Below are 7,832 nucleotides of genomic sequence, written 5' to 3' on the forward strand. Positions count from 1 at the left end.
AGAGAGAGGGACTTGCTAAGTTACCCAGGCTGATCTTGAACTCTTGAGCTCAAAGGATCCTCCTGCCTTGGCCTTCCAAAATGCTAGGATTATAGGCATGAGCCACCACACCCAGCCCCATTATTTTCTTAATTTGCCATTTAATGTTGCCTTTCTTTCGGTGCAACAGAGAACATTAGAGCAAATGGCGATCCTCACAGGTGGCCAAGGCCTAACACTGCAATATGGGGGCATATGCACTTGACCTCAAGCCTCCCTCCACCTAGGTCTGTGGCCTCACTGCAGGCAGAAGACAGCAGTAACAACTGGACCGTCTCATGGGAGAGAGGCAGAGAAGCCATCCAGTGGCAGTAGCAAGAGACAGGGGCACAAGAGAATCAAGGTTCCAGATGCCTTGTGCATGCTCCATTGTTCCGTCAGACTTCACTTACAAAGTGAAAATCCAAACAGAAAACTACAAAGAATTTCAAGACAGTGATCACAGAGCATTAAACCCCAGGTAGGGAACTCTTCTCTGAGTGTAGGATGCTGTGCAACCACACTGGTGGCCCACCCAAAAAGCCAGCTCTGCTCTCCTCTAATACAGGAAACATTGTGTGAGCATACAAATTACAGGAGTTTCCCCACCAAACATGTAGATGCGGATTAACAGGTGGACAAGTGCACATGTGCATTTACATGTGTGTGTAACTGGCTCTTCCCTTATTGTTAGACTAGTTGCTTGGATGCAAGATTATTGAAACAAAGACACAAACATCGTTGGGGCTGACAGATTACTTTGCTAACAGGTGTGGCGACTTTTAGTGCCACCAACAAATCCCAACAGGACAGGTTTACTGCATCTGCTTAGACACTGGATAGTATTGTGTGCTGATAAATAGTTGTGTTCATTTAATATGGGAAAAAAAGTTAACATGAAAAAATTTCATTTTAATTTGGTTTAAAATATTATTTCATACACTTTTTGTATGTCTGAAATATTCTGCAATTTTTTTTTTTTGAGACGGAGTCTCACTCTTGTCACCCAGGCTTGAGTGCAATGGCTCAGTCTTGGCTCACTGCAACCTCCACATCCCGGGTTCAAGTGATTCTCCTGCCTCTGCCTCCCGAACAGGAGGTGCCCACCACTATGCCTGGCTAACTTTTTGTATTTTTAATAGAAACAGGGTTTCACCATGTTGTTCAGGCTGGTCTCAAACTCCTGACCTCAGGTGATCCACCCACCTCAGCCTCCCAAAGTGCTGGGATTAAAGTTGTGAGTCACCACATTTGGTCTATTTTGCAATTTTTTAAAGAGGAAGTGTCTCACTATGTTGCAGAGGCTGGTCTCGAACTCCTGGCCTCAAGCCATCCACTAACCTCAGCCTTCCAAGTAGCTGGGACTACAAGGGCATGCCACCATGTCCAGCTATTTTGCAGTTTTAAAAACCACCAAGTTTTTAAAACATTAAAGTATGCTTTTTAGTGATATTATGTGACACTATTTCAAAATGTCACCTTTTGTGTTGATCTTAAGGTAACTATCTGTATTCATCAGAAAAGGAGAGAAAAGGGAACGAGAGGAAAAGAGAAAAAAAAGAAAATGAAAAATTAAACTTCAGTAGGGAAGTATCTTACCTTAAAGTTATCATTGCTCAATGTGGCAGTTGTCATTGTGGAGCTTGTCATTGTAACTGGACTAACACATCTAGTCCTATGGCATATGTTATCAGTGTTCATTGGAAGCCCTTTATCATGTGCTGCTTTGTACCACGGTCACTTATATGCTTGTTTTATTCCGCAGCCTTCCACCCTGAAATAAATCATAAACCCCCTAGGTCTTATTCAGCTTTTCATGTTCCCACAAGGCCTAAAACAATAATAGGAACACAGTCATCACCAGACTTCTGAAAGCATCAGGAAAATTCAAACATCTCATACATGCTGAGGTCCCTTATTCTATCCTTTCGCCCTCATCTATAACTGTGACTAGATTGGTGAGTTTCAAGTAAAGTTACATGGTAACCTTGAGTGAAAAGATAAAGAAAGGAATCCAGAAGAGTTTATGTTATACAGATGTAAGTATAAATATAGATGACAGATCATGATATTCCTAAAATTGCAAACTTTTCACTATTCAGAGTTAAACAATAGTTGTATTTCTACTTCTTTCTTAATTAACACTAAAATCTGGGAAATTTGGGGTGTCATGGAACAATAGTTTCTAACTCAGCAAATACACATATTAAAAGTGTACAATATATTACAGGTGGTGCACACCTGTACTCCCAGCTACTCAGGAGGCTGAGGCAGGAGAATCACTTGAACCCAGGAGGCAGAGGTTGTAGTGAGCCAACATCACACCACTGCACTCCAGCCTGGGTGACAGAGCAAGACTCCATCTCAAAAAAAAAAAAAAAATGTGATAGGCATTCTGGATATATGTATTAATTCTCACAACATACAAAGAAAACAGGGACTGCTGTGGTCCACCATTTTGCAAACGAGGAAACTGAACTTCAGAAGATGCAGGAATCTAGTGAGCAGTGGAACCAGGATGTGAACTCCAAGCAATCGAGTCTAGCTTTAGCCTCTCCAGTTTTCTGCCTCCCACGATGCTATTAGTGGATTCACTATCCTTGAAGCTTGGGCCAGGCCACCAACTGCTTCTTGCCTGGGAAGTCGACTTGTAGGGTTGCCAGATTTAGCAAATAAAAATACAGGATACCTGGTTAAAATTGAATTTCAGATAAACAACAAGTAATTTTTAAAAAATATGTGTCCCAATATCAAATGGAACATACTTGTATTAAAATGATTCATTGTTTCAAGTTTAACTGTGTGTCCTCTATTTTGTCTGGCAAGCCCTGCAGCTTGCCATCTCACAGTAACTCTGAGTGACTATCACAGTTTCTGAAATGACAGCAATGTGGCTTTTTGAGAAAGATAGAAGAGTAATTCTAGGTTGAAGCTGGCATCAGAAACAAGGACAGACCCTGTTTCCATGGACAAATCTCTACTTAATAGCAGCCAAAATGAACATCCCTCTTAAGTCTGCAGGTTGGACCAAACAGTCCCATTGAACACCTCCTCCTGAAGGCCCTGTAAACCTTAATCAATATTTGCAGAATGAGAGCCTTCTGACCTTCAGCTTCTCACCCCATAAATAATGATAATATTGCAGTGGATTGTTTTGAAGGTCAAGCAAGGTTATGTATGTAAACATTTACTATAAATGCTGTTTTCCGTCTCATGGTTTTGAACATACAAAATTAAGAAACTGTGTCATTTTTTTCAAAAACCAAGAATAAATGTTAATCCAAGCCACTTTCAGTGAACATATAAATCAGGAAATCTAATATTTAAACAGATTAAGATTAAAGACTGATATATTTAAAGGGGTATTTTTTAAAGAACAATTTAAATTTTGAAATCAGATGTAAAAAAATCACTTTGCATTTGTTCTGACAATCACATGCAAGTAAAAATAGCCCTTTATGCTTGTTACATTTATTCTTTATTTTTATGTAATGTCAACTTTTAAAAAATGAGATGGATATACCAAAATCAAGTAATATCATTCAAGATCATCCTTTTTCAACTGAAAAGCTACCAAAACAATCAAATAGAGCAAATATTATATTAAAATAGGTAAGCTAAGAATAATAGGACAGAGAAAAAGTAAACACATTATAGACATACAGAGTGATAGTGAAACAACAATGTTTAAGAGTAATTTACCAACATTTTCCTGGCATTTTCTCAAGTGCTATGGAAAAAGACAGCCTTGCTGTTTTTAGAAAGCTCCCTAGTCCCACAAATGGGGATTTCAGACTCTTTTCTGTTTAGAGGGAACCTTTTTTCTTTTCCAAAAACAAAAAAGAAAGAAAACACTTCTATGGAAAAGTTAATTGAAGTCTCAAATATTCAAGTTGAACTGATTGGCTAAAGAAATTTGTTCCTCAAAATTTCTTTGTATTCTGGCAGCCCTCAGTCTGACCAGGGCCAGAGCGTCAAAATACTTGAAATATAACTCTGCTGCTAGAAACTTCTGAAAGAGTTTGAAGAAACTCCAGGAAGTCCAAAGAGAAAGAGTGTATAGAACAGAGGAATGGTTAAAGCTAATGGAACTGAATGTAATTCTGTGGCTACAGAGAGCAGGTAGCTGAGGAGGCAAGGTTGTAAGGAAAACAACGTAGACTTTGCAAATCAGGAAAATTTGAATTCTTATCCTGGCTCCACTTCCAACTTGCTGAGCAAATCACTCGGTTCCTCTGAGCCTCCATTTCCTCATCTTCAAAATAGAGACAATAATATCTCACAGGGATCTCATAATCAGTAAATAACATAATGTGGTAAAAAACACACCCACTTACAGTTAATAAATGGTTGTTATAAATAATGTTCTTACAATATTTGTAAGAAAGTAGAACCTGGGGGCTGAATCAATGCTCAGTAAAGAGGAGATTCTGTGTGGGAAGATGTCACAGGCAGAACTCAAAAATTTTACATAGTGGAGTTCATTTGGGTGCAGAGAAAAGAAACTGGGGATGGGAAAAAATATCTAGAAAAAGAGCTGTAGTTCTAGAAAGCTCTGAGGTTAACTGGAACACAGACCTGGAAATGGCTGGGAAATTGTTTCCATTGTCACACATGGCTCATCTTACAGAATCACTTCACACAATAATCACAGCCTCATCTGTGCTGTGCCTGAGTTTGTTGTATGGAGGCGGCACAGGATGGGAACAATGACTCAGGACAGTGTAAGAGAAAGGTCATGGGTTAGAGGAGAAATGCATGATTGGGTGTGATAGATAGAGGAAGGTTTCCCACGTGTCAACCAAACCAGACAGATGCACTCTGGGCAGATAATTTCATGGTTTGCAATGGTTCCAAATTGGAAACAGTTGGCAGACAGTCACAAGGGAAATCATGTCAAATCAAATCAAATTATGAGTTCAGTCTCATCTCTTCCCTCTGTTGCTCTGCGGTGACAGCAGCTGACTTTAGGAATTAATGAGGTACCAAGCACTGCACTTTCCAAATTCCAGTGAATGCATATGAGGGCCTCAGTGATTTTTTGAAGCCTTCTCCCTTACTTGGCTTAAGGTAAAAAATAAGTACTCCCTGTCCCCATACCCCCAGGATGAGGATTATTCCCACCATGCTGAAAATGTTCTCCAGAGATGTTCTCCTACTAACCTTGTCAACCTCCTTGTGAATTCACAGCCTTTTCTAATAGAACCTCTTGTATGAGCCACTGAAGTCAACCCCAGTCCTGGATCAGTAATTTCACAAATCCCACATAAATGGTCCGTTAACCTCACTGTAAAAAGTAGATATTAGCATCTCTAGAACATTATTTTGTTCTTGGCTTTATGGGCCTCTGAAAAACATGAGATATCAAGAAAAATCTTAATTAACAGCCCATTTCTTAGCATATTGGTAGAAAAAACTGAAGAAATATATACATAAGTATTTGCAGTCATTTTCAAGGAAGTGAGAGTGATCACAAGAGACTTTGATTTTCTACATGACGTAATTCTACTAAGTTCAAATTTATATGTGTATTTCTTGCTTTTGCATCAGGAAAAATAAAGTAATTAATGTGGATGTCCCCAAGGATCCAAGGTTAAGGCATTCATAGGGAATGTTGCATTGAATATGAAGTCCAAGGACAGAGATGACTCTGGATTCAAGGCTGGTGACTCCATGAGCTCAAAAGATGACATTAGCTCCTGTCTCTCTGTCTCTCTTACACTTGACTTTGCTTTTCTCTGTGTTGGCTTCATTCCCAGGCAGACTGTCTTCACAAGCAAGTCAATGTGCCTCCTGAAGCTCCAAGTTCACCTGGTTTCTTCATGCTCACAAAGTTGGGAATAGGGAGAGTTGTTCCTTCATAGAGTTCATCTCACTCTTCTCACCCAAATATTTTCAGTGGCCTTGCTAGACTTTTTGGACCAATCACTGTATCCAGAGAGTAGGACAATTTGATTAGTCAGCCTGCGTTAAGTGGCTACCAAATAGCAGGTGAGATAAGATCCACTTGATTGTCAGCCCTATCTAAAACACATGGAAAGAGGAAGATGATATTCACTAAAGTGACATAAGTCAAGCAAAGGAAGGGAGAAAAGAAGAGAGGCATGGAGGAAAGGAGGGAGGGAGGGGAGAGGGAAGGAGGGAGGGAAGGAGATGTCTACTACATCAGAGAGACAGCATTTATAAGAAGTATTTACATGTAATCCCAGCACTTTGGGAGGCCAAGGCGGGTCGATCACAAGGTCAAGAGATCGAGACCATCCTGGTCAAAATGGTGAAACCCCGTCTCTACTAAAGATACAAGAAATTAGCTGGGCATGGTGGTGCGTGCCTGTAATCCCAGCTACTCAGGAGGCTGAGGCAGGAGAATTGCCTGAACCCAGGAGGCGGAGGTTGTGGTGAGCCGAGATCGCGCATTGCACTCCAGCCTGGGTAACAAAAGCGAAACCCCGCCTCAAAAAAAAAAAAAAAAAAGAAGTATTTACCGATTGCCTACTGCATGCATGATACTGAAGACCCTTAGAAATATGGAATATAACATTGAAAGCTTTAGCTTTAAGAGACTTGAAAGATCCATGACATGATGGTATATAATAAATTATACAGTAATAATACTGCCTACACCTATGGTTTCTGAACTTCAGTGAGCATTGGAATCATGTAAAGGGCTTAATAAAAGACAGATTGCTGGCCCAGTAAGTCAGGGTAAGACCCAAGAATGTACATTCCTAGTAAGGTCTTAGGTGATGCTGATGTTGTGAGGACCACATTTGAGAACCACTGCCCTATATCAAATGGTTTCATGAAGACAAACTGGATTATATAAGTAAAGTGGTTTCTACTAATTTGAAACTCTGGTTCAGCAAGAGCAGTAGCTTTATCTGGTGAACAAATCTGTTGAACATCTGCATCTCGATTAGTGGTGTTCTTGAGTTTAGGAATGCCCTAAAATCTATTACTTTTTGTCCCTTAAAATCTAATTATTCTTCACAATTATGGAGAGTGTGGTGTCCAAAGATGTTTAACCAATAGTCCACCCTGGAGAACAGTGAGATTCAACATCAGATGAAAGTTGTCTGGCAACAGCTAAAGCTTGAAGCAAATGGCTCATCCCAATCTTTTCTCGGTACTCCCCATCTTGTGCAAAACAATGTAAGCCATGACCAAGTCAAGGACGCCATCCGAAAGAAGCCAGAAAAACAGACAGAAAAGACAGCAAAAGCTCTCAACTCAATATGCTTTCATCTCCAAAACAACGTGTTCTTTCTCTTTGGTTCACTTGGTGTTTCTGACGGAAGTAAAATTCTTCTCTGGCATCCAAGGAAGATTTACGACTGAAAAAGAACAGATTTTACCTGGCAGTGGGTGCGTGCAAGGTTTGTTCTCTTTCATCCCAGGCCCGGTTGCTCTTTATTTTGCAGATACTAATATTAGAGCCAGTTAATCACTGCACATTCCTTTTATTAGGTGAGGAGCTACATTCTTGAAACCACTCTCAAGAAAACAATCCTTCACTTCCAGACCACCCTGAGTTGTAGACTTGGGGTTTCGACAGCGGTAGAACTATTGGGCCATGTGGCAGACTTCTGGGCAGCCTGTAGACATCCATTCTTTAGCCTCAACCCTTTGGAAGTGGTTCAAGAACTTCCTCTTTTCTTGTTCACTTGGCGCAAGGTTGCTGCTTCTACAAACAACATGAAGGTGTTAGTGTCACCAGAATATTAAACTTTATTGACTCTTTCCCTATGGGCAAAGCTGCCTGTGATGAGGGAAAGGCTGCTGGAATAAGATGTATTCAATAGACTTTATTTGCA

This window comes from Callithrix jacchus, chromosome 2 (assembly GCF_049354715.1).
Source record: "Callithrix jacchus isolate 240 chromosome 2, calJac240_pri, whole genome shotgun sequence".
In the NCBI taxonomy this organism is placed as follows: Eukaryota; Metazoa; Chordata; class Mammalia; order Primates; family Cebidae; genus Callithrix; species Callithrix jacchus.